The sequence below is a fragment of the Podarcis melisellensis genome (genome assembly GCF_964234715.1).
Source record: "Podarcis melisellensis genome assembly, chromosome: 13".
In the NCBI taxonomy this organism is placed as follows: domain Eukaryota; kingdom Metazoa; phylum Chordata; class Lepidosauria; order Squamata; family Lacertidae; genus Podarcis; species Podarcis melisellensis.
Window position 1 is genome coordinate 9794797 of NC_138545.1, and position 26991 is coordinate 9821787.

Here is a 26991-nt window from a genome sequence, read left to right on the forward strand (position 1 = left end):
CTGGGACCTTGGTGTATCGGGCAGTATATAAATTCTAAAAACAGCAACAACAAGAACAACGCTTTGCACTCCAATAAGGACTTGTCTAGCTGGAAAATAAAACCAGGGTAACTCAATTGATTTATTTGATCCCAATAACTTTGGAGGCTAGGATAAAGGAGTTTCTGCCACCTTTGTGGATAGATCGGGAACTAATGTAGAGAGACTTGATATGTATTTATTTGCTTGTGGTTTATTCAGCACATTCATTTGAACTGAAAGCTCTTCAGTGCCACCTGCAGTTTTTTTAATTTAATAAACAAAGGTTTTTGTCTGAGCTTGAATTCATTTTCCACCACTGTGTCTCTTGCACAGTAATAGATGGCAGTGTCTTCTGGCTTCAGGCTGTTCATTTGAAGATAAAGGTTGGTGCTGTCCTTGGAGGCAGTGAAACGCCCTTGGATGGTTGCAGAATAGTAACTGTTGGATGGGTTGAGATAGTAAACCAGCCATTCCAGCCCTTTCCCTGGAGATTGCCGGACCCAGTTCATCCAATAGCCGCTAAGAACAAAACCTTTTGTGGCACAGGTTAACCTCACAGATTCTCCAGGCTTTTTCATTTCTGGGCCTGACTGAGTGAGGACAATCTGTGAACTGGCCCCTGCAGAGAAAAGAGACACACTGCTTAACTGTGTGCAATTTAAAGCAAATGCACAAAAACAGGTTTCTCATCTGGATTAACAGAGTGACCCATTTTAGAAGTAGCTCCCCACCCACCTTAATATACAATAAAGATTTAAAAATGTATAACTTACATGGCAACCTGCTTATAAAGAAAAGGAAATTTAACAGCCACAGCATTTTAAAAAAGTATAATGGAAGTGTTGAGGACTCAAAAAATTACTGAAGCAGATATTTGATTCAGTCTGTGGGGGCTGGTGTCAACCTTTAAAGGTGAAATGGAAGCTTTCATTTTTGCATATTTTGGGCGGGTCTGGAAACATCTGATATGAAAGAGATGTGGTTCACTGGATCTCAGCTTAAGCATTTCATTGCTCAACTGATAGTTCCCTCCTGATTTAACAATCAAGCCCCCCCCCAGGGAACTCTGGGTATTGTTGGTCTGTGAGAGGAATAGGGGTTGCCTCACCACTCTCAGCACCCTTAACAAACTACAGTTCCCAGGATTCTCTGGTGTAGCCACAACAGTTTAAAGTGGTTTGATCCTGTGTAAAATATAAAACACAGATGGAGTGTAGGATAGCATCTTGTGTCTGAGGCAAGTTATCTTCAGATCCTCTTTGTGTTTTTCTTGCATGTATACCACCACCGCATCACAAGAGTTCTCTGAGTTAGCTCACAAAGCATCGTGCAGATAAACACAAACAAAACCAAATGTTAGTATATTTTTAAAAACTTGAAATATTCCCAATTAAATTTTAAAAATCATAACACAAATGGGAAGATGAAGTTATAAAATATGTTTTTTAAAAAATGTCTGGATGTATACAATAAGCTTCACTTGGTCCCAAAAAAGACCATAAAGGTGATGCAAATCATTGGGAAGGTGACACCATAACTGGGGTACCAAAAGGGGGGGTACTCTCACTTTAGGTTTTCCATTTCACTCATTTGGTGGAGGTGCTCAGAAGAAACTAGTGGTTCAGCAGCTCATTCTATGCCTCAACAATCTCTCCCTGGTTCATAGGTCCAATCAGTGCTTTTTTTTCTAAAAAAAATGTTTAGGGATGCTCTCATTTTCACTCAAGAAAATCACCATTTTATAGTTCAAATCAGGGGAAAGAAACACAGTAAATGGACAAAGATTCACAAAATGCTTAGGGGTATGCGTACTCCTGCATCCCTCCAGAAAAAGCACTGGGTCCAATCATCCCTATTCCATTCCATTTCACCCCATCCATTCTGTTCTACTGTGTTTTGGATATATTTGGGGCACACTTTCCCCCCACAGCACATACATTTCTTTAGTTTTCTTCAACACATTCACTAGTAGAATATGAGTTTTATACTCATCTTTTCTGTAAAACACTATTTTTCATTTGCACTTGAAGAATGCAAAATATGGAGACATGTATAATCTAACTGACGGTTGTCTCCCTATCCGCAAGAAACTGTTCAGTTTCTGTTAATTGATTCTCATGAAAACTTACAGATTCTGGCTTCACACAATTAACTCAAGGCAGTGTCAATTTACTCTTGGCAGAAAGCCAAGGTCTGCTTGACCTAGAAACTACTTACTCTGATTGGTTAACGACCAGCACTCAACTCTGTTATCTAGGAATGCTAGCACAGTTTGTGGTGAGGGTGTGTTAGGTGTAGGAGTGCTGTGTATGGTTAAGAGAGAGAGAGAGAGAAAGAAAGGATTTATTTTGCTTTGTTTTGTATGCAGAAACTCTGCTGGTTTCTTTTTCCTTTTAATAAATCCTGTAAATAGTTATTCTGAGTCTAGCTGACTAGTCATTTCCACCGCAACTAGCTTCTTCACTGTGCAGGAAAACTCTGCTACGTTTGGGCTAAAGCCATTAGAGCTATGCCTGACACTTCAAAGTTCCAAGAGAAACCTCAAGAGTGCTGGATTGGGTTAGTCCATCTAACAAATCAGGCCAAGCAGATTCCTCTCTGTAGTTTGCTGTGAAAAGTGTGAAGTGGCCAGACACTCAGAAAACGGGACAGTCTAATCTCATTTCAGAGAAAGGCAGTGTCCCTGGATCATGTGACTCAAAGAGTAGGTATGTTGGACTTGAAGAAGAAGACAGGTTTCCACTTCAGTGAACTGTTGTATCCCTTGGGTATATGGAAACAATATTTAGTTAGGGAGCTAGATTGTGAGACCAAGAAAAGAAAATCTCTCAATTTTAAGTGAAAATTGAAATTGGCTATCTTTTTTGGCTGAATAGCTTAGAAAGAACTTCAAAAGAAAGGGAGGAAGGGAGGAAGGGAGGAAGGGAGGAAGGGAGGAAGGGAGGAAAGAAGAAGACAAACCACAGATGAGAAAGAAAGAAAGAAAGAAAGAAAGAAAGAAAGAAAGAAAGAAAGAGGACAAACCGTAAATGAAAAGATTGGGTGGTGCAGGAGAGGGCCAGATGAATGTGAAACATTAAATTTGTGCATCCTGTATTCATCTGTTTCAAAAGAGCAGTTCCTAGACACCTGCTTCCTCTGGTTAAAGGAGATTTCTCTCTCTAGTATCTCCTCTACTTGTGGTTTTGTGGTTTCTATCATTTTCTAAGTACCTGCTGCTCTGTGGTTTTCCACAGTCTCCACTACCATGGATCACGAACGCTGCCATCAGCAAGTCATTGTTATAGCTTATGTAACAAAAGGTTGTTTTTCCTTCCTGTCCACTGATTCCATATAAACCCCGAATGGATTCCCATCACTATGCAGTTCTTTTATCTCTGGCAACGAGTGGGCTGACCAGCAGTAAGAAGACTCCCGTCAGATCAAGATAGTTTTATTTGCAGAAACAAACATCCAGAGCAGAGCTTCGCACTCCCTCTCAGCAATGATTGGTGCTCTAGTCTGAATCAGACCCCCGCCCACAACAGGAACTACGGAAGAACCTCGTCTTTCTACCCCTCCTCTTCCATTCTACTTGGAGTCTTTTCCATCACCAGGAGTGAGGACTGAGAGCCTGGATTGGCCCTTCCGCACTGTCAGTGGACAGAGTTTTTGAGTCTATCTTATTTGTTTGAATCTCGGCTTTGCCTTGGCCCCCTTCCAACTTTCCCTCTTCATCCGAGCTAGCAGTGTCTGGCCTGGAAAGGAGGGGCTGTGGACTGTCACCTATGAAACTTAACACTTCTCCCTCATCTGCAGAGGAAGCCTCTTCCATACTTACCAAGGTTGTTTCCGCTGCCGGGTCCTGGGGGCCCATGTTCCTGACATATTGTGCCTTAATTAATGGGTACAATTATAAGCTGTCATGTTCTCTACTTTCAGGCTGATCATTTGATGAGAAAAACTGACCACCATTTTTCTCCATGGACAGCATAAATCATTCCTGCTTGCATTAAAGTACAGTGGTACCTTGGGTTAAGTACTTAATTCGTTCCGGAGGTCCATTCTTAACCTGAAACTGTTCTTTACCTGAAGCACCACGTTAGCTAATGGGGCCTCCTGCTGCCGCCGCGCCACCGGAACACGATTTCTGTTCTCAACCTGAAGCAAAGTTCTCAACCTGAAGCACTATTTCTGGGTTAGCGAGTATGTAACCTGAATTGTATGTAACCTGAGGTACCACTGTACTCAAGAACCAACACTGGCAGAGTCTGGCAGAGGGAAAACAAGCCTTTAAGACAGTTTGAGTTACACAACCTCTTCCCCAGGTTCATTTATGCTGGGTTGTCAGGTCATGTGACTGAGATGAATGGGCTTAGTATCCCTCTAAATTCCCTATCCTCTTGTGCCACCCCACCGTGCCCATCCAATGCCCCTTTTTCCAGGCTTATGGGCCACTGGAATAGTGGAGGGGAGTGCAGGCTGTTGTGCAGCCAATGATTTGCATGGAGCAGGTCTCTGGATCAATTCCTGCCTCTTCCAATTCAAAATGGGGGAAAGCCCTCCTTGGAGATGTGGTGCCAGCCAGCGTTGACCAAGCGTGGTGATTCTGTGGTTCTGCAGTTGACCTGGGACTTCAACTTCCACAAGCCCCAGCAGGCTGAAGCAATAGACATGGGTGATGGAGGTCACAGTGCAACATCATCTGGAAGTCCACAAGTTCATCAATCTTACTGTAGACAACCCCAAATTACATGGATCTGTGGGTCTGACTATAAGACCTCATTGTGTGTTCCTATGTTATGGTCCATGCTAAGTCATTTCTGAGGATCCCTGTATTGCAGAATTAATTTCCTACTTGTAGCTATTTAACACAGGATTCTGTTATGTTATGTCATTCATGCATTTGAAAGTAGAGGAAATGAACAGGCAGAAAAGCAGTGTTGTTTCCAGTGGTTACACACAAACAGATGCAGGACTGAAGCCTGGTTTTCTGTTAAACTGGATGTTGCTCAGCCCTTGCACTGTGAGTCTTGCACAGTAATATATGGCAGTGCCTTCAGGCTTCAGACTACTTAGTTCCAGAAACACCTGGCCTTTGGAAGAGACCCTTGTGATGGTGACCCTATTTTGGAGCCTGTTGTTATAGTTACGGTCTGCATTATGCCTCATTTCTCCAGCCCTTTTCCAGGGGGTTGACGGATTCAGTTTATGCTGGTGTCATAACAATAGTTATGGAGCAGTGGTGCTGCCAAGGTCCCAAAATCCAGAAAAAAAATGAATCCCTTGATGGATCATTGATTAGAAATACTCGGGCCGTAGGTAGACTGTGGAGGGATTCAAAGAAGAAGAAGAGTCTGGATTTGATATCCCACTTTATCACTACCCGAAGGAGTCTCTCTCAAAGCGGCTAACATTCTCCTTTCCCTTCCTCCCCCACAACAAACACTCTGTGAGGTGAGTGGGGCTGAGAGACTTCAAACAAGTGTGACTGGCCCAAGGTCACCCAGCAGCTGCATGTGGAGGAGTGAGGAAGCAAACCCGGTTCACCAGATTATGAGACTACCTCTCTTAACCACTACACCACACTATGACTAGAATTGTCTTGGTAATTCTAAAATATCTGCTATTGACTTGTACTCCTAGGTGTTTGGTGTGGACACATATAAGCAGCTTTCTCTAACCAGGTGTCATCCAGATGTTTTCATAGAATTGCAGAATTTTAGCGTTGGAATGGACCCTGAGAATCATCCAGTCCAACCCTCTGCAATGCAGGGGATTGAAAGTGCGACCTTGGCATTATCAACACCATTTTTAACCACCTATCTAGACTGTTCTACAACTTTCATCAGCTCTCGTCAGCATGGGGACTGTGGGGGCTGGTGTCTGTCTGTCTGTCTGTCTGTCTGTCTGTCTCTCTCTCTCTCTCTCTCTCTCACACACACACACACACACATGCCAACACAATTTCGATCCATGCAACTTCATGGCTATTGTCAGGGACTGGACTGAAGAGGAATGGTAGAGGCCACCTCACCCTCCTGAACCTTCCAGAGAAGAGAAGGACAGTATAGATTTACAATGGTGATTTGCATAAGGTCATGATTCTGAGACAGAAGGACAGAGCTGGGAGATAATGGAAGGGGGGAGGGGCAAGCAGCAGAGCCAGAACAGCTGGCCGACACATTAGAAAGGGATGATGTAGAATAGGAGGACGTAGGGGGTGCAACTTTACTTGGAACAACATCATTAGTGAGAGAGAAACTGCATTCTTTTGTCTCCCGCTGGGATTAGTGAATAAACTAAGTGGTAAGAACTCTTCTTTGTTTTTCTCTGCTTCTTGCTGCCACTTTGGGAGGGATAGAATTCCACGAAACCTGACAGCTATGCAGAATGTCATTACGTACGTACATCAATTATCATTGACGATTACAAATTTTGATAGGAACATACTTCGGAAATTCAAGTTTGCTGCGTTTAAAGCAAGACTATTGCAATAAGGATACTGTGGAATTGAATGCACCAGTGGTTCAGGAAATGAAATGTCTAAAGAGACATTTCCAGCTGCAGTGCACAAAAATACACGTATCACTGGTTTTCCAGAAGAGTAGTTTTTGCACGGCCTGTGAGAGACATTTTCTCTCAGTGTGTTATTTGTACAGTAATACGTGGCAGAATCTTCCAGTTTCAGGCCACGCAGTTGCAGGAACACCTGGTTTTTTGAGGTGTCTCTTGTGATAGTGATACGGTCCTGGAGACCACTGTTATAGTTCACATTTCTACCGGTCCAGATTCGTCCACTCCACACCAGCCCTTTCCCAGGGGCCCAGTGCGCCAAATCCATGATGCTGCTCACTACAGAAAATCCAGACACTGTACAGGTCAGTTGCACAGTCTCTCCTGGTCTCTTGACACCACCACCAGACTCTGTAATGGTAACCTGGGATAAAACACCTGTATCAGGAGGGGGAAAAAATAAGGAAGATTTAAGAAGAAGATGACCATACAGGGAATCAATTGCTTGCAGAATTTCCTTACATGCTGGGAAGATCGTTAGGGATATGGTCAAGAGTGTTAATTCCATGACTTGAATGGTTGGCGATAACTCACAGGACCTGAAGGGGAGCTGTATTCTACTGAGAAGCTTTGCATGCTCTGTTTCCTTTAATGAAGTCCAAAACTAAGAATCATTTGCATGATGGCACAAATGCCACTATTGAAGGAGAAACCTCCAGGATCTGACTAGAAAGGTAAAGTTAAAGGACCTCTGGATGGTTAAGTCCAGTCAAAGGGGACTCTGGGATTGTGGTGCTCATCTCGCCTCAGGCTGAGGGAGCCGAATCATGTGCCCAGCATGACTAAACCGCGTCTGGGGTAACGGAACACTGTGATGGAAACCAGAGCACACAGAAACACTGTTTACCTTTCCGATGCAGCAGTACCTATTTATCTACTTGCAGTGGTGTGCTTTCGAACTGCTAGGTTGGCAGGAGCTGGGGCAGAGCAATGGGAGCTCACCCCCATTGTGGGGATTCAAACTGCTGGCCTTCCAATCGACAAGCCCAAGAGGCTCAGTGGTTTAGACCACAGCATCACCCACATCTAAAAAGGTAAAGGTAAAGGTACCCCTGCCCGTACGGGCCAGTCTTGCCAGACTCTGGGGTTGTGCGCCCATCTCACTTAAGAGGCCAGGGGCCAGCGCTGTCCGGAGACACTTCCGGGTCACGTGGCCAGCGTGACATCACTGCTCTGGCGAGCCAGAGCTGCACACGGAAACGCCGTTTACCTTCCCGCTGGTAAGCGGTCCCTATTTATCTACTTGCACCCGGAGGTGCTTTCGAACTGCTAGGTTGGCAGGCGCTGGGACCGAGCAGCGGGAGCGCACCCCGCCGCAGGGATTCGAACCGCCGACCTTTCGATCGGCAAGTCCTAGGCGCTGAGGCTTTAACCCACAGCGCCACCTGCGTCCTGGTGTCACCCACATCTATGAGGCACCAAAAACATCAATTCCACATCTCCTCCTGCATCTGCCCTGCAATGTACAGATGTATTAGCAGAGATAGGACATCATACGATCCTGGCCGGAATCCAGGACTCTGAACTACTCTGTCTTTGGAAACAAGCACACACAATTGAATGTGGGTACACAATAGAATAGGGTTATTGATAAAACCAGGGGTCAGCAACCTTCTTCAGCCATGGTCCACTGTCCCTCAGACCATGTGGACGGTGGACGGTGAATGAATTCCTATGCCCCACAAATAACCCAGAGATGCATTTTAAATAAAAGGACACATTCTACTCATATAAAAACACACTGATTCCTGGACCATCCATGGGCCGGATTGAGAAGGCGATTGGGCCACATCCGGCCCCCGGACCTTAGGTTTCCTACCCCTGGGTAAAACCATGCAAAAAGTCCTCTGAACTAGTAAGAGATTTCTTCATGTACCATATTCTTCACCCTATAAGGCGCACCGCCCCATAGGACGCACCTAGTTGGTTTTTTTTTGGGGGGGGGGAATAAAGAAAAAAATATTTTCCCCCAGGTGTGAGGCTGGCGCGGGGGAAGCCCGAGCTTTCCCCAATCCCAGCCCCGAGAACAGCCTGCTATCCGCAAGCCCAGGGAGGCCAGCGGTAAATCACGCAGGTCTCCCCAGGCTTCGGAATGCAGGCAGCTCTGCGCAGCCATCGGGAGGCAGGCGCGAAGTGGCGCCGGTCTCCCAAGGGTTGCGCAGAGCTGCCTGAAGCCTGGAGAGCGAGAGGGGTCGGTGCGCACCGACCCCTCTCGCTCTCCAGGCTTCAGCGAAAGCCTGCATTCGCTCCATAGGACGCACACACATTTCCCCTTCATTTTTGGAGGGGGAAAAGTGCATCCTATAGGGCGAAAAATACGGTAATTATTTCTTGTGGTTTTCTTCTTCCCTCATCAGTAGCAGCTTTTCTGTCAAAATAGGAGATCCTAGACATCTGCTTCTTGTGGCAAATTTATATTTTTATTCTCTCATCAAATTTATTATGTATCTGGCTTCTGCAGTAAAATGTTGTTGTTGATGATGATGATGATGCCACAAGTTTTTTCCTTTTTTAAAAAATAAGAATAATATTTATTGCTTTTAAACATTACAAAAAAGAAAAAAAGGAAAGAAAAGAGAAGAGAAGAGGAAAAAGAAAAACAATACAATACAATCTATAAACAATACACAACACAACATTAACACAATAAACTAAACAAAACAAAGCAAAAACAATTTAAAACACACATTATACCGTTTCAATATCATATCTTACATTCACTTGTTTCAACGACCTCCTCACACCTCCCTTTTTGTATTCCACTTCTATTGTTTCAGCAATTCCTTTCCATCTTCCTTTATTTTCTGTCATATAATTATCTTACATATTTTAACCTTATTTTCCCTTTAATACTCCAATAATCTATTTGTACTTAATTCCTTATAACATTTCTACTAAAGCCGTATAACTTCATTCCAACATTTTTCTAACACTCATTAATTTTACAATATTTCTATAGATAATCTTTAAATTTTTTCCAATCTTCTTCCACCGTCTCTTCTCCCTGGTTTCGGATTCTGCCAGTCATTTCCGCCAATTCCATATATTCCATCAACCTGGTGATCTTCTGTCCGAGGCTCTTAACTCTTTTCCAAGTCCCAGTCCCTTCTGCGAGTCTTCTTCGTATTTATACATGCACTTTACTTTGTCTTCTGCTGATCTTATTTTTGTTTTCCTTCCTTTGAGACTGAAGAGTAGATCTTGGGGAAGCTCCCACCTAGAGATGATTTTATTCCTTCTCAACAGGGGAACCAAGTCTCCGTAGTTAAAACTGAGATCCAAAAAATATTTCAGGACGTCTTTCAAGATTTCTCCAAGTCTGAAGGCCCTCACAATTTTAATCTCTTCTTGACCCAAGTCCAGGTCCCAAAAATCAGCAAATTCCTGTGTGAAGGGATCTATCAAACTTTCCTTCTCCAGTTCAGGTAGGGCTCTGATCCTCAAAATCTGATTTTCTTTAAATTCAATCATAGAAGGCATCAACTTATGGTCATCAAATTGCATCTGTAAGGCTGGGGCTCTCTCTCTCTCCAATTGTGTTACTTTAGGTTCAACGGCAGCAACTTTCTCCCTAGCCTTCTCCGCAGTTTGCCATGTCAAAGTGGATTCCTGTATCAATTTCTGAATAGTTTCTGTATTGATGTTCACTTTTTGTCCCAAATTATTGATTTTGGTAGTTACCACATCGACCTTCTTGTTGAGCAGTTCTAGTGAGTCATTTATCTTACTTAATGCAGCTACTAAGGCATCTTCGGTCAACATTCTTAACCAATTCAAGGTCAATCCCAGAGTCTCACAGCTTTTTATCTTGCAGCTGGAAATTCCCCCAGCTCAGCTCTTGTAACAGTTTCAATGGCTTCCTCTAGAGGGAAACAGTTTCTATTTGTATTGGTCCTTTTAAACACAGTTCAATAAAGTTAGTTTCAATTTTCAGTTACTTTTACTCCTTTTTAAATGCAGACAGAGACAATGGAAACAATATATTTCTCTTATTTAACTAGCTGTCAGTGAACGTTCTAATCACAGTCAATGAGCATTCTAAAGCACGTCAGTCCTGCTGGCAGCCCGTTTCCAGGATCGGAGCAGTGGTATTTTAATTCTGTTCGCTCTATCCTCCAGGTATATTCAGTCCAAAGCTCCCCCCCCCCTCTTCTCCTGCCACCAAGGGGGTTTTGTATTTTTTACTGATGGAAATTTAGTCCTTTTACAATGAATGGGCTTCCCCACGGCTTCAGCTTGCATCCTCATTGCTTCAGTCTATTTACAGAAGGGGAAGGTGGACTTCCTGTTTTGGACCTCCCCCGTTTTGACACCAAATTAAGACGTTTAAAAATCCAATTCGCCACTCTACTCACGGGTAGTTGCTTTAAGATCAAATTGTCCACAGGAAAAGGTCAGTGCTCTCCGGCAACAGCTATGCGGCTTCGCTCCATGGAAGAAGCAGTCAATTTGAAGCACCGTGCCACTCACCCCACGTCGCTCCAGATCCCCGAAACTGGGTTTCCCCGTGAGTAGGGGAGGCGCAAAAGGTGCCAGCTGAATCCCACGTTCACAGGCTTCACCCGCCTGTGATTTGTAGTGGGTCTCCGCCTTCGCCGTGGTGGCCAGACCCGAATTTCCACGAGGCTAATTCCTCCCGATCAGAGGAATTCCGCCATTACCGGAGGCGCCAACCCGGAAGTTTTTCCAAAGTTGCATGCCGGGTTATTTCTTACACTTTTATATCCCCCAAAGAACCCTAAGTGGCAGTTTAGGCTGAGACTGACTCAAGGTCACCCAGTGAAAAATCTTAACACCCACAATACACTGGATGTGAAAATTTCTGAACTAGTGTTTGAGTCAACAACATCTGCTCTGAAACATCATCAGAAATTTACAATATCTGTGGCAAAAAAATGATTTGCTTGATCACCCAAAAGGAATTCCAAACAGCTTTTACAACACTTAGAAGCCACCACATTCTTTTTCTTTATACTCCAAATGGGTTTTTGTGTAAGCTCAGATTCACTTCCCACCACTGTGTTCTCTAGCACAATAATACATGCCGGTATCTTCAGCTTTCACACCAGTCATATGTAGATAGATCAGCTTCTTGGAACTGTTTGTGGAGGTTGTGAACCGTCCTTTAGCAGAATCTGCATAATTTGTGCTGCCCCCATTAATTCGTGAGAGCCATTTGAGTCCCTTTCCAGGAGCTTGATGAATCCAGTGCATCCAGTAGCTGTCTATGTTGAATCCTGATGTTGTACATGTGAGTCGAAGGGACTCTCCAGGTCTTTTCACATCCCCACCAGATTCAACCAGAGAATCTGCATGGACACCTAGAAAGAGAGAGAGATTTGAGTTGCAAACCTTACATATGTGGATTATAAAGAATTCCTGATAAATCACACCAACTGCATTCCAACCAAAGGGATTAAGTACCTTTGAAAATGAAGAAGCTAAATATGAAATGTATCCACAGAATCATTTCTACTGGATTGTTTGGATGGAAAGCTGGTGTCTGTCTAACAGGATGAGGATATTTCCACAAGCTCAGCTGGAACCCACAGCAAGAGGACAGCTCAGGTTTAAAGCGTGGACTGTTCCATTATTTGCATATCCTCCTCTATATATAATATTTCCCAAGGAGATTTTTCAGTTGAAATGCTTCTCAGTCCTTAATGCTTTTGTTTCCATTTGCCTCTATACACATTGCCTTTGTGATTTTGCAAGCAGAACTTTTGGTCTGACATATTTTGACCCAACATTAAGGACAAATTATTTATATAATTTATTCTATACTATCAATATTATAGGATCTCTCCTCTGATTTTTTTTTTATTCCTGCCAATGCAAACAAAGAACTCCTGAATTATACTAGAATATCCTTTTTAAAATGCCAATGAATCAAACAATAAAATTGTAAGGAAACAAAAGACAGGAGGTAGAAATAGATGATGAAAACAGTGATGATAGTATTCATATTTTTAAATGGAACAATAAGGGACTTCTAAAATATGGAGTAACACGTACCTAAGTACAGTGGTACCTCGGGTTACAAACACCTTGGGTTACAAAAACTTTGGGCTACAAAATCCGCTAAAGCGGAAGTAGTACCTCAGGTTAAGAACTTTGCCCCAGGATGAGAACAGAAATTATGCACTGGTGACGCCATGGCAGCAGGAGGCCCCATTAGCTTAAGTGGTACCTCAGGTTAGGAATGGATGGTTTCAGGTTAAGAACAGACCTCTAGAATGAATTAAGTTCATAACCAGTGATACCACTGTAGTTAATAATGTGCTCTTTTGCAATGAAAAGTTGTTTTGGTTTCCATTTGTATATTCCTAAGGGTTGGCAAGTCAGTGGCGGACCTTGGCATCTCAAATTTCAGTGGTACCCTGTGTTACTCCAAAATCTGGCACCTTCCATATGACATCATTGCTGTGGCCCCTGCCTTGGTGTGCCAGAAGCTCTGCAGCCATTGTGGCAAAACCTGTCATGCTCCCCTGGATCTCTCTTTGTGTTTTTCCCTTGGCTAAAACTGTTGATGTTCCATCTCTAAAGCTTCAGAGAAGCTAATGCCATACAAACTTCTTATATTGTCCCCCCCCCCACACACACACTGTACCGTTTTATATTTCCTTATTATTACAATTGGTTTTTTTAATGTATATTTTATTGTTGCAAGGAGAACTGATCAGTATCAGAGATAGGCAAAAATAGTACTCTTTTGGTGTTGCTTTCTTCCTGGCTACTGCAGAAATGTGAGCTTTGACCTCCCATCTACACGATGGCATCAGGAACAGTTGCTGTGGATTGTAGCATTGTGATATCTATTGACAGATGTGTGTTTTATCACTATGGGGATTTATTCTGAGAATAGACAATAAATAAATTTAGTATTTATTGTTTGGGACAAAATGTACTTAACTGCCCTGGGACCTTGGTGTATCGGGCAGTATATAAATTCTAAAAACAGCAGCAACAACAACAACGCTTTGCACTCCCATAAGGACTTGTCTAGCAGGAAAATAAAACCAGGGTTTTAAAACTCAATTGATTTATTTGATCCCAAGAGCTTTGGAGGCTAGGATAAGGAGTTTCTGCCACCTTTGTGGGTAGATGGGGAACCAATGTAGAGAGACTTGATATGTATTTATTTGCTTGTGGCTTATTCAGTACAATCATTTGAACTGAAAGCTCTTTAGTGCCACCTGCAGTCTTTTAATTTAACATGGAATGCTTTTTGTCTGAGCTCGAGTTCAGTTTCCACCACTGTGTCTCTGGCACAGTAATAGACGGCAGTGTCTTCTGGCTTCAGGCTGTTCATTTGAAGATAAAAGTTGGTGCTGTCCTTGGAGGCAGTGAAACGCCCTTGGATGGTTGGGGAGTAGTAGTTGCTGGATGATGAATAATAGTAAACCAGCCATTCCAGCCCTTTTCCCGGAGACTGCCGGACCCAGTTCATCCAATAGTCGCTAAGAACAAAACCTTTTGTGGCACAGGTTAACTTCACAGATTCTCCAGGCTTTTTCATTTCCGGGCCTGGCTGAGTGAGGACAATCTGTGAACTGGCCCCTGCAGAGAGAAGAGACACGCTGCTTAACTGTGTGCAATTAAAAGCAAACACACAAAAACAGGTTTCTCATCTGGATTAACAGTGACCCATTGTAGAAGAAGCTGCCCACCCACCCCTATGTATATACAATAAAGATTTAAAAATGTATAACTTACATGGCAACCTGCTTATAAAGAAGAGGAGATTTAACAGCCACAGCATTTTAAAAAAGTATAATGGAAGTGTTGAGGACTCAAAGAAATTACTGAAGCAGATATTTGATTCAGTCTGAGGCGGCTGGTGTCAACCTTTAAAGGTGAAATGAAAGCTTCTGTTTTTGCATATTTTGGGCGGGCCTGGAAACATCTGATATGAAAGAGATGTGGTTCACTGGATCTCAGCTTAAGCATTTCATTGCTCAACTGATAGTTCCCTCCTGGTTTAACAATCAAGTCTTTGCCCCAGGGAACTCTGGGTATTGTTGGTCTGTGAGAGGAATAGGGGTTGCCTCACCACTCTCAGCACCCTTAACAAACTACAGTTCCCAGGATTCTCTGGTGTAGCCACAACAGTTTAAAGTGGTTTGATCCTGTGTAAAATATAAAATGCAGATGGAGTGTAGAATAGCATCTTGTGTCTGAGGCAAGTTATCTTCAGATCCTGTTTGTGTTTTTCTTTCTTTTTTTATAATATTTTTATTGGTTTTTACACATATCAAAGACAATACAATACAAAACAAAACACAAACATCAAAAACATACAACAATAATTTGACTTCCCCATACCTTCCCTTCGCTACATCCTTATTTTACCATTTTTTCGAGCAACTCATCAGTCAATTTTTAATCAAGTCCCTTTTAAATTTACTTAAAGTTTAAGATTTACAGCTGTAATTCTTTGTTTCTTACCCCTTGACATCTTATCAGTCCGCAATTTTACAGTAATTTTTAAGATATATTTTAAATTTCCTCCAGTCCTCTTCCACTGTCTCTTTCCTCTGGTCACGGATTCTGCCGGTCATCTCTGCCAGTCCCATATATTCCGTCACCTTCGACTGCCATTCTTCCAGAGTAGGTAATTCTTGCATCTTCCAATACTTTGCCAACAGGATTCTTGCTGCTGTGGTTGCGTACATAAAAAATGTCTTATCCTTCTTTGGTACCAATTGGCCGACCATGCCCAAGAGAAAAGCCTCCGGTTTCTTTACAAATGTCCACTTAAGGACTTTCTTAATTTCATTATAGATCATTTCCCAGTAGGCCTTAATCTTTGGGCAGGTCCACCAAAGATGATAAAAGGTACCTTCAGCCTCATTACATTTCCAGCATTTGTTATTGGGCAAATGGTAGATCTTTGCAAGTTTGACTGGGGTCATGTACCACCTATAGATCATTTTCATTATGTTCTCTTTCAAGGCACTACATGCCGTAAATTTAATACCGGTGGTCCATAACTGTTCCCAGTCAACAAACATAATATCATGACCAATGTCCTGTGCCCATTTAATCATAGCTGATTTCACCATTTCATCCTGTGTGTTCCATTTCAGCAGCAAATTATACATTTTAGATAAATTCTTAGTATTGGATTCTAACAATTCTGTTTCTAACTTTGACCTCTCCTTCTGAAAACCAAGTTTCCTGTCCTGCTTAAATGTCTCATTTATCTGACGATAATGTAGCCAATCTCGAACTTTGTGCTTTAGCTTCTCAAAACTTTGAAGCTTCAATTTTTCACCATCATATTCTAAAATTTCACAATATTTAGGCCAATTAGAGTCCATGTTAAGTTTTTTCACTGCTTTCGCTTCCATTGGTGACAACCACCTAGGGGTTTTACTTTCCAGTAGATCCTTATATCTATTCCAAACATTATACAATGCTTTCCTGACAATATGGTTCTTAAAGCTTTTATAGACCTTTACCTTGTCATACCACAGATATGCATGCCAACCAAAACTATTGTCATATCCTTCCAGATCAATAATGTCTGTATCTTCGAGAAGTAGCCATTGCTTCAACCAGCAAAAGGCTGCTGATTCATAATAAAGTCTTAGGTCTGGCAGGGCGAAGCCCCCTCTATCTTTTGCATCAGTTAAAATCTTAAATTTTATTCTGGGCTTTTTGCCCTGCCAGACAAATTTAGATATATCTTTCTGCCACTTCTTGAAGCAGTCCATTTTGTCTAGAATCTGCAACGTCTGAAATAAAAATAACATTCTTGGCAATACATTCATCTTGATAACAGCAATTCGGCCTAACAAGGAAAGTTTCAGCCTAGACTATATATCTAGATCTTTCTTTACTTCTGACCAGCATTTTTCGTAGTTGTCTTTAAATAAATTCACATTTTTAGATGTTAAATTTACCCCCAAGTACTTAACCTTTTTTGCTATTTCCAACCCGGTTTCACTCTGAAACCTATCTTTCTCCTCATTTGTTAGATTTTTTTCCAGCACCTTTGTTTTCTGTTTGTTTAATTTAAATCCTGCGACCTGGCCGAATATCTCCATTAATTCCAAAACTCTTTTGGTACTAGCTTCTGGCTGTTGCAAAGTTAGCACTAAATCATCTGCAAATGCCCTTAACTTATATTGTTTAGTTCCGACCTGTATTCCTTTTACCAGCTGGTCCTTTCTAATCATGTTTAGTAAAACCTCCAGGACAGATATAAACAGTAAAGGGGATATAGGGCATCCCTGTCGTGTACCTTTCTCTATTGGTATTTCATCCATTACCACATTATTCACAATTAATTTAGCTCTTTGTTCAGAATATATTGCACCTATACCGTTTTCAAACCCTTGGCCTACCCCCATCCCGTGGAGATTCTTCTTCATAAATTTCCAAGAAATGTTGTCAAAGGCTTTCTCCGCGTCCACAAAAATCAAAACTACCTTTCTATTAATGTCCACATCTAACAACTCCAAAATGTCTATAATGTTCCTCACATTATCTGACATGTGTCTCCCTGGGAGAAAGCCTGTTTGATTCTTGTGAATCTCCTCTGCCAGTACCCTCTTAAATCTTTTCGCTAAAACGTCTGCAAAAATTTTATAATCCACATTCAGGAGTGATATAGGGCGGTAGTTCTTAACTTGATGTTTCTCAGTTTCTGTCTTCGGTATAAGTGAGATGAATGCTTCTTTCCACGATTCGGGAGCCTTTTTCCCCTCTAGTATCTGGTTGCATACTTCCTTCAATGGTTGTATTAGCCATTCCTTGAGGGCTTTGTAGTATTTCGCAGTTAAGCCGTCTGGTCCTGGTGATTTCCCCAATTTCATATTCTGAATGGTACCCTCTATTTCCTGTTCTGTAATTTTTTCATTCAAAATCCTTTTATTTTGTTCTGTAATTTTTGGTAGTCCATACTTTTTAACAAATTCCTCCAATTCTTGTTCATTTACAGGCCCTTGTGCATACAATTTTTTAAAGAAGCTTTGAAAACAGTTACTTATCTCGTTCGGTTTGTTAACAAGCTTCCCATCTATTTCCAAGGATGTCACAGTATTTAACTTTTGTCTCTTTTTCAATTGCCATGACAGCAGTTTCCCACATTTATCTGCTGATTCAAAAGTCTTTTGTCTCATTTGCTTAATTTTCCATTCTATCTCTTGATTCATCAATTCCATATATTGTGTCTGGTAATATTTTATTTCTCTTAAAATCTCCTGAGACTTTGGTTTAGATCTCAATTTCTTCTCTCCTTCTTTTATCTGTTTCAAAATCTTTTCCTTTCTCTCATTTTGTTTTTTCCTCTTTATAGAATTCTGCTGGATTAGGAAACCGCGCATCACAGCCTTACTTGCGTCCCATACTATTCTTTTCTCCACCTCCGTTCTCAAATTTATCTCAAAATAGTCCTTCACTATTTTTTGGGCCTTTTGATAAATTTCTTCATCTCTAAATAGGGTGTCATTCATTCTCCATCTAAAGGTTCCAGCCGTTGTTAATTTCATTTCCATCTTAACTGCATTGTGGTCGGAACAGGTTTTTGTGCAGATTTCTGTTTTTTTCACTCTTGGTGACAGGTTGCTAGAAATCCAAATTTGATCAATTCTAGTCCAGGTCATTTTTGCTTCAGAGAAGAAGGTTCCCTCTCTTTCCAGAGGGTTCCTTGTTCTCCAAATGTCAATCAAGTCCATGGTATCAGTGAGTTCAAAGAAAGTCTTTGGTAGTCTCCCATCCTTGGATATTACTTGTCTTTGAGCTTTGTCCATATTTGTGGAGACAACTCCATTCAAGTCGCCCATCAATATGATTTTAAAGTCCATAAAGTCCATTAAAGTCTCATGCAACTTCTTGAAGAACTCTTCCTTCCCCTCATTAGGAGCATAAACCCCAACAATTAAAATCTTTTCCCCTTGAATTTGAATTTCTACTGCCAGGTATCTTCCTTCATCATCTTTAAAAATCATTTTTGGTTCCCATTTTTCCTTGGCATAAATCACCACCCCTCTTTTCTTAACTTTGTCTGAGGAAACAAATTCCAGTCCTAATCTCTTATTTATCAGACGTTTCCTGTGTATCCTGGCAATATGGGTTTCTTGCAAACAGATTATGTCTAACTGTTCTTTCTTTAATATATGAAAAACTTGATCTCTTTTTCGGGGATGGTTTAGACCATTGCAGTTCCAACTCAGAAGTTGCAGGGACATTTTGTTATTGGGTATTTTTTCCACCCACTGCTCCAAGTTCTTGTTCCTTGTCAGTCGGTGCTTGGTTCAATCCAAACGATAGGTTTGCAATGTCCAGTATTTCCCTCTCTCTCACGGTTCCTTTCTGAAAGTCCTCAAAGTTTCTCTCCAAAAAGTATTCTTTGTCTTGAATTGTTTTTATTTTAATTTTCTTCCCTTTGAAGTTGAAAGACAGCCCTTGTGGGAATTCCCACCTAAATTGAATGTTATTTTGTTTCAATAGGTCAACTAAGTCTTTAAATTGTGTTCTCACCTCCAAAAAATATCTGGGAATATCTTTAAAAATCTGTATCTGGGAATTTTTAATAACCAATGCCTTCCAGAAATGTAGATTCAGTATTTTGTCTCTTTCTTCCTTGGATCTAAGGGTAATTAAGCAATCCCTTGGTTTCTTGCCTTGCTTTCTGCCAATCCGGAAGGCTGTAGTTATTGCGAAATCCTCTTCCTCTTCCTCCAACTCATCACTCCAGAATTCTTGGAACTTGTCTGTAAGAAATTCCCCAAGCTTGTCCTCTTCCTCTTCAGGTACCAGTCTCAGTTTCAAGTTCTTGCCTTTCCTCTCCAATTCCATAAGGGCCAAGGCTGCATCATGTTCATATACCTTCTTTGCAATAGGAACAAATTTCCCTTTAGTTTCCTCGGCCGTGCTCCTAGCGCTCTCAGCTATTCTCCTTGTTTCTGTACTTTCCTGAATTAAACGATTAATAGAATCTGTATTAGACGATATTGTCGTTGTGTTCAAATCCAATCTTGTTGTCAATTCTGTCAGTTTCTTAGAGTTCTCTGTAGATTGCTTGGTAAGCGCTTCTAAAGATTCATTTATCCTGAGTAAAGCCTGTGTCATAGAATCCATTGATACTGTTGTTGTTCTTTCCTGTGCGGCTGATGCTCCTGACAAGGAGCCTCTTTTCTTTTGAGCCTGAGCCTGCTTTGCTTTGGATCTTGTTGATATTTCATCCAGTGGGCCGCTCATATCTCAAGGTCGTTCCCACAGGAACAGCTGCAAGTGGAAAATCCCACTGTTTCTGCCTCAGTACAGTAACAGTCTCTCTTTTAGACCTCTAGAGGGAGTACATTATATCCAGTACAGGAACAAAGAAACAGGGAGAGAAGTAGCCATACCAAGTTCCAAAAGTGAAAGTCCAAGTAAAAGCCCTTACTTTGTTGCGATTTTAAATGTTACAGTTTTTGTCCACTAAAGTCCCGTTATTTTGTTTCAGATAAATCTTACTTTGTATCACATCTAGTTTGACAGTTCACTCCCAGGCGCTCGCTGCCCCGGCAGCCTGGCCAGAGGTGTTGACAGCGGAAAATTTCCGTTTCCAAACTCCTCTCTTCAACCAAACAAAATTAAGTCAATTTTTCTTCCCCCCCTCTCCCACTCTCCGGGGGGGGAGGTCCTCTTTCGATGTCAGGTTAACGAATTTGAGAAAGATAAATACGTTCCCTTTAAATGCAGCTTACTTCTTTCGTTGCTCAGTCAAACATGTAGTTCCGGGAGGCTGACTTCCTTAATTTTTGCCTGACCCGTTTCCAGCCTAATCTTCTTAAATTTTAAAGTCCCGTTCCCTTTATTTGTCGATCTTACTCACGGGTATTATTGCCAATCGGTAGTTTCAGGAAGGAATCGGCGCTCTCCGTCAATGGCGACGCGGCTTCGCTCCGTGGGCTGGGTTGCGATCCTCAGCACCGCGCTCACACCCGCTGCCGCTCCGGAGCCTTTAAAAAGGCTCTTTCGCGATACCGGGGGGTGCAAAGGTGCCCACCGAATCTCCTTGCTCACAGGCTTCAGCGCCTGTGATTTTAGGGGTCCCCCGCTCGCCGTAGCGGGTCAGACCCGAACTCACGGAGCAGTCCTGCTTCGGAGCTCGAAGCAAGGACCGCCATTAACGCTGGCGCCGACCGGAAGTCTCCCTGTTTGTGTTTTTCTTGCATGTACACCACCAACGCATTACAAGAGTTCTCTCTGAGTTAGCTCACAGAGCAAAGTGCGGATAAACACAAACAAAACCAAATGTTAGTATATTTTTAAAAACTTGAAATATTCCCAATTAAGTTTTAAAAATCATAACACAAATGGGAAGGTGAAGTTATAAAATATGAACATGAAATTTACAGCATGTGTGGGACTTCGAGAAAATTTACAAAAAATGATGTACAGGTGGTATATAACCCCTGTGAAATTGGAAAAAATGTATAAGACCGGGGGGGGGGGAATCTGCTGGAAATGCAAATTAAAAGAGGGCCACTTCTTCCACATGTGGTGGGCCTGTGGAGAAGTGAAAAGGTTTTGGGGACTTATCTATGATGAACTAAAAAAAATTTTTGAAATACAATTTCCCTAAAAAACCTGAAGCTTTTCTCTTAGGAATGGTAGGGGAGGAGATAAGACGAGAAGACCAAACCAGGTTCCAATATGCAACGGCAGCAGCCAGGTTACTCTTAGCGCAAAATTGGAAAACCCCCAATATCCCAACTATTAGAGAGTGGCAATCCAAGTTATTTGAGTATATAGAGCTAGCAAGGATGACACAGAAGATCAGGCATCAGAAAAATGTTAAATTTATTAGTGATTGGAATAAATTCTTTACATATATAGAAAAAAACATAGGAAATATTAAAATTACAGTAGGTACAATATAAAACCTGAGAGGTATTGAGATAGATGGAAAAAAAGAAACCGCAAGGAGATAAGGTTAAAATAGAGTTCGAACCGTGATGGAGGGAAGTCCTTTTCCCCCCCCCTCTTTCTTTTATGTGTTTTCGTTTTGTATGTGTGTTGTCTTGTTTTCAATTTGTGGTGAAAAATAATAAAAATAAATAAAAATAAATAAATAAAAATAAAATATGTTTTTTTTAAATGTCTGGATGTATACAATAAGCTTCACTTGGTCCCAAAAAAGACCATAAAGATGATACAAATCATTCGGATGGTGACACCATAACTGGGGTACCAAAAGGGGGGTACTCTCACTTTAGGTTTTCTATTTCACTCATTTGGTGGAGGTGCTCAGAAGAAACTAGTGGTTTAGCAGCTCATTCTATACCTCAACAATCTCTCCCTGGTTCATAGGTCCAATCAGTGCTTTTTTTTTCTTTGACTCAAGAAAATCACCATTTTATAGTTCAAATCAGGGAAAAGAAACACAGTAAATGGACAAAAATTCACAAAATGCTTAGGGATATGTGTACCCCTGCATCCCTCCAGAAAAAGCACTGGGTCCAATCATCCCTATTCCATTCCATTTCACCCCATCCATTCTGTTCTACTGTGTTTTGGATATATTTTGGGCACACTTTCCCCCCACAACATACACATTTCTTCAGTTTTCTTCAACACTTTCACTAGTAGAATATGCGTTTTGTACTCATCTTTTCTGTAAAATGCTATTTTCATGGGCATGTGAAGAATGCGAAATCTGGAGACATGTATAATCCAACTGACGGTTGTCTCCCTATCCACAAGGAAACTCAAGAGTGCTGGATTGGGTTAGTCCATCTAACAAAACAGGCCAAGCAGATTCCTCTCTGTACTTTGCTGTGAAAAGTGTGAAGTGGCCAGACACTCAGAAAACGGGACAGTCTAATCTCATTTCAGAGAAAGGCAGTGTCCCTGGATCATGTGACTCAAAGAGTAGACTTGAAGAAGAAGACAAGTTTCCACTTCAATGAACTGTTGTATCCCTTGGGTATATGGAAACAATATTTAGTTAGGGAGCTAGACTGTGAGACTAAGAAGAGAAACTCTCTCAATTTTAAGTGAAAATGGAAATTGGCTATCTCTTTTGGCTGACTAGCTTAGAAATTGAAAGAACTTCAAATGAAAGGGAGAAAAAGAAAGAAAGAGGACAAACCGCAGATGAAAAGATTGGGTGGTGCAGGAGAGGGCCAGATGAATGTGAAACATTAAATTTGTGCATCCTGTATTCAGGAGAGCAGTTCCTAGACACCTGCTTCCTCTGGTTAAAGGAGATTTCTCTCTCTAGTATCTCCTCTACTTGTGGTTTTGTGGTTTCTATCATTTTCTAAGTACCTGCTGCTCTGTGGTTTTCCTTGGTGCCCACTACCATGGCTCACGAGCGCCACCATCAGCAAGTCATTGGTATAGCTTATGTAACAAAATGTTGTTTTTCCTCCCTGTCCACTGATTCCATATAAACCCTGACTGGATTCTCATCACTATGCAGTTCTTGTATCTCTGGCAACGAGTGGGCTGACCAGCAGTAAGAAGACTCCCATCAGATCAAGATAGTTTTATTTGCAGAAACAAACACCCAGAGCAGAGCTTTGCACTCCCTCTCAGCAGCAATAGGTGCTTTAGTCTGAATCAGACCCCCGCCCACAACAGGAACTACGGAAGAACCTCGTCTTTCTACCCCTCCTCTTCTGTTATTCTTTGAATCTTTTCCATCACCAGGAGTGGGGACTGAGAGCCTGGATTGGCGCTTCTGCACTGTCAGTGGACAGAGTTTTTGAGTCTATCTTATCTGTTTGCCTATCTGCTTTGTCTTGGTCGCCTTCCAACTTTCCCTCTTCATCCAAGCTGGCAATGTCTTGCCTGGAAAGGAGGGGCTGTGGACTGTCACCTCTGAAACTTAACACTTCTCCCTCATCTGCAGAGGCAGCCTCTTCCATACTTACCAAGGTTGCCTCTGTTGCCGGGTCCTGGGGGCCCATGTTCCTGACATATTGTGCCTTAATTAATGGGTGCAATTATAAGCTGTCATGTTCTCTACTTTCAGGCTGATCATTTGATGAGAAAACTGACCACCATTTCTCTCCATGGACAGCATAAATCATTCTTGCTTGTATTAAAGTACAGTGGTACCTTGGGTTAAGTACTTAATTCGTTCCGGAGGTCCGTACTTAACCTGAAACTGTTCTTAACCTGAAGCACCACTTTAGCTAATGGGGCCTCCTGCTGCTGCCATGCCGTCAGAGCATGATTTCTGCTCTCAACCTGAAGCAAAGTTCTTAACCTGAAGCACTATTTCTGGGTTAGTGGAGTATGTAGCCTGAAGCGTATGTAACCTGAAGCGTATGTAACCTGAGGTACCACGGTACTCAAGAACCAACACTGGCAGAGTCTGGCAGAGGGAAAACAAGCCTTTAAAACAGAGTTTGAGTTTTACTAATGAACCTTTCCCCCAGGTTCATTTATACTGGGTTGTCAGGTCATGTGACTGAGATGAATGGGCTTAGTATCCCTCTAAATTCCCTATCCTCTTGTGCCACCCCACCGTGCCCATGCAATGCCCCTTTTTCCAGGCTTAAGGGCCACTGGAATAGTGGAGGGGAGTGCAGGCTGTTGTGCAGCCAATGATTTGCATGGAGCGGGTCTCTGGATCAATTCCTGCCTCTTCCAATTATAAATGGGGGAAAGCCCTCCTTGGAGATGTGCTGCCAGCCAGCGTTGACCAAGAGTGGTGATTCTGTGGCCCTGCAGTTGACCTGGGACTTCAACTTCCACAAGCCCCAGCAGGCTGAAGCAATAGACATGGGTGATGGAGGTCACAGTGCAACATTGAAATATACTCAGAGTCGCAAAGTGATTTTATGCTCTTTAGTGGTGAGGAGGAATGAATGAATGTCCCCTCAAAGTATCTGCTTTATATACATTATTTACACAATGGGCTGCACATGATTGGCTAATTCTGGAATTCTACTGTAAGCCAATCAGGTTGTGGATTCACTTATATCTGGAGCATGATTGGGTGGTTCCTGCCAACCAATCATACTGCTGCATAGTTCTAGGACCAATCAGACTGCTGCATTCTGAATCCTATTGTTCTAGGACCAATCAGACTGCTGCAATTTGGATCCTATTGTTCTAGGACCAATCAGACTGCTGCAGTTTGGATCCTATTCAACTCAGTACATAACAAACATCATCTGGAAGTCCACATGTCCATCATCCTTACTGTAGACAGTCCCAAGTTACATAGGTCTGTGGGTCTGACTATAAGACCTCATTGTATGTTCCTATTTTATGATCAATGCTAAGTCATTTCTGAGGATCCCTGTATTGCAGAATTAATTTCCTACTTGTAGCTATTTAACACAGGATTCTGTTATGTTATGTCATTCATGCATTTGAAAGTAGAGGAAATGAACAGGCAGAAAAGCAGTGTTGTTTCCAGTGGTTACACACAAACAGATGCAGGACTGAAGCCTGGTTTTCTGTTAAAATGGATGTTGTTCAGCCCTTGCACTGTGGGTCTTGCACAGTAATATATGGCAGCGTCTTCAGGCTTCAAGCTACTTAGTTCCAGAAACACCTGGCCTTTGGAAGAGACCCTTGTGATGGTGACCCTATTTTGGAGCCCGTTGTTATAGTTATGGTCTGCATTCTGCCTCATTTCTCCAATCCACTCCAGCCCTTTTCCAGGGGGTCGACAGATTCAGTTTATGCTGGTGTCATAACAATAGTTATGCAGCAGTAGTGCTGCCAAGGTCCTGAAATCCAGCAAAAAACGAATCCCTTGATGGATCATTGATAAGAAATACTGGGGCCTTAGGTAGACTGTGGAGGGATTCAAAGAATGTGCTTTCCTGGTGTTGATTAGGGTGATGTGTGTCACTGTGTGTTCCCTGCTTTGGAAAAGCATTTTCCTTTTGCTATGATTTGTTTTGTTGCACCAGCAACCCCTATTCTTCCCTCGAGGGACCAGTATAGAGACTTTATGAGAATTGTATTGTGTTCAGTTTGGTGCAATCATTCTAGCTGAAAGCTCTCCAGTGCCACCTGCGGTCTTTGTGTTTAATAGGGAAAGGTTTTTGTGTGAGCTCAAGTTCAGTTTCCAACACTGTGTCTTTCTCTGGCACAGTAATATATGGCTGTGTCTTCCTGCTTCAGTCTGTTCATCTGAAGATAAAATCTGGAGCTATCCTTGGAGACAGTGGAACGCCCTTTGATGGTTGCAGAGTAGGTATAGCTAGATGATGATTGATAATGAACCAACCATTCCAGCCCTTTCCCTGGAGACTGACGGAGCCAGTGCATGTGAGCACTGTTAAGAGCAAATCCTGTTGTAGAACAGGTGAGCCTCACAGACTCTCCAGGCTTTTTTACTTCTGGCCCCGACTGGGTGAGAACAATCTGCGAACTGGCCCCTGAAGAGAGTAGAGGCGAACATAGGTTAACCAGCTGAATTTGTAAATAAATATTGTGGATGGATCAGATTATTATTTTTCTTGATTGGCATTTTGCTAAAATAAAATAAAAATATCTGCTGAAAATTTTACTTACAAGAAAGCCCAGTTATGAAGATGAAGGAACTCAATAGCCAGAACATTGTGAACACTGAAACAAGGAACCCTACTGGTGGCTGAAGCAGGTTCCGGGAAATCTTTGTGTGTTGTTACTTTTTTTCCTGAGGAGGAGAAAAGTTGGCCTTTTGAAAGGAAGCGAGAGTGTATGAGTTTTACATATTCTGGGCGGGGTGAGGCATAGCTAAGATGAAAAGGGTGGCAGGCAGTGGAGAGAAGGCCAAAATGCTAAGGTTTTCCAAGTGGGATATCCAAATGAACTTCAACCATCAGAAATGCACACAAGGGACAATTAATTGATCTCTTTCAGCTTCTGCCTTCTGGAAGAAGGTATAGGGTTATAAAGACTAGGACTAGCCGCCTGAGAAACAGTTTCTCCCCAAATACAATTCTGGTTCTAAACGCAGTATAAGGAGTCTCTATAGCATATTGTATTTTAAAATGGGGTTTCAGAGTTTTTAGGGGGTTTTAAATGTCTTATGTAGATTTTTCAATTTCAGTGTTCTGTATGGGACAATGACAATAAAGATATGGTATCATATCATAATTGGGAACTTCAAGTGAAAGGAATGAAGGGGTTCTTCATTGCAATGGAGCAGTGATGGGTGAGTGAAACTACCAGATTTTGACCCATGAGACAGATCTATCCAGCTCCACAAGAACTGTTGAGTAGAAGAGGCTTGTCATGCTTCAGAGGTTTATCAAAATACTGTGTCTTCCAGTGACCAACCACTGAGATCTATGGGATCCTCACAAGCAGGACATGGGTGAAATAGCCCTTTCTCTACTTGTGATTCCCAGCAAATGGTATGCAGGGGCATATTGCCTCTTAGAGGGACAGGGAGAGCATAACCACTGTAAGGTGTAGACATTGATAGCCTCACCTTCCATGAATTTTAAAGCCTCCCAG

The 26991-nt window shown here is 42.0% G+C and overlaps 1 long non-coding RNA gene across 1 annotated transcript in view; it reads right to left on the reverse strand.

Moving 5' to 3' along the window:
* Positions 1-348: 348 nt before the first annotated feature.
* LOC309354877 overlaps positions 349-26991 on the reverse strand; it is a 40497-nt gene continuing 13854 nt past the window's right edge. Inside the window, exon 3 of the long non-coding RNA XR_014162378.1 lies at positions 349-640. This is a non-coding gene — a long non-coding RNA (uncharacterized lncRNA). The remainder of the gene's footprint in view (positions 641-26991) is intronic.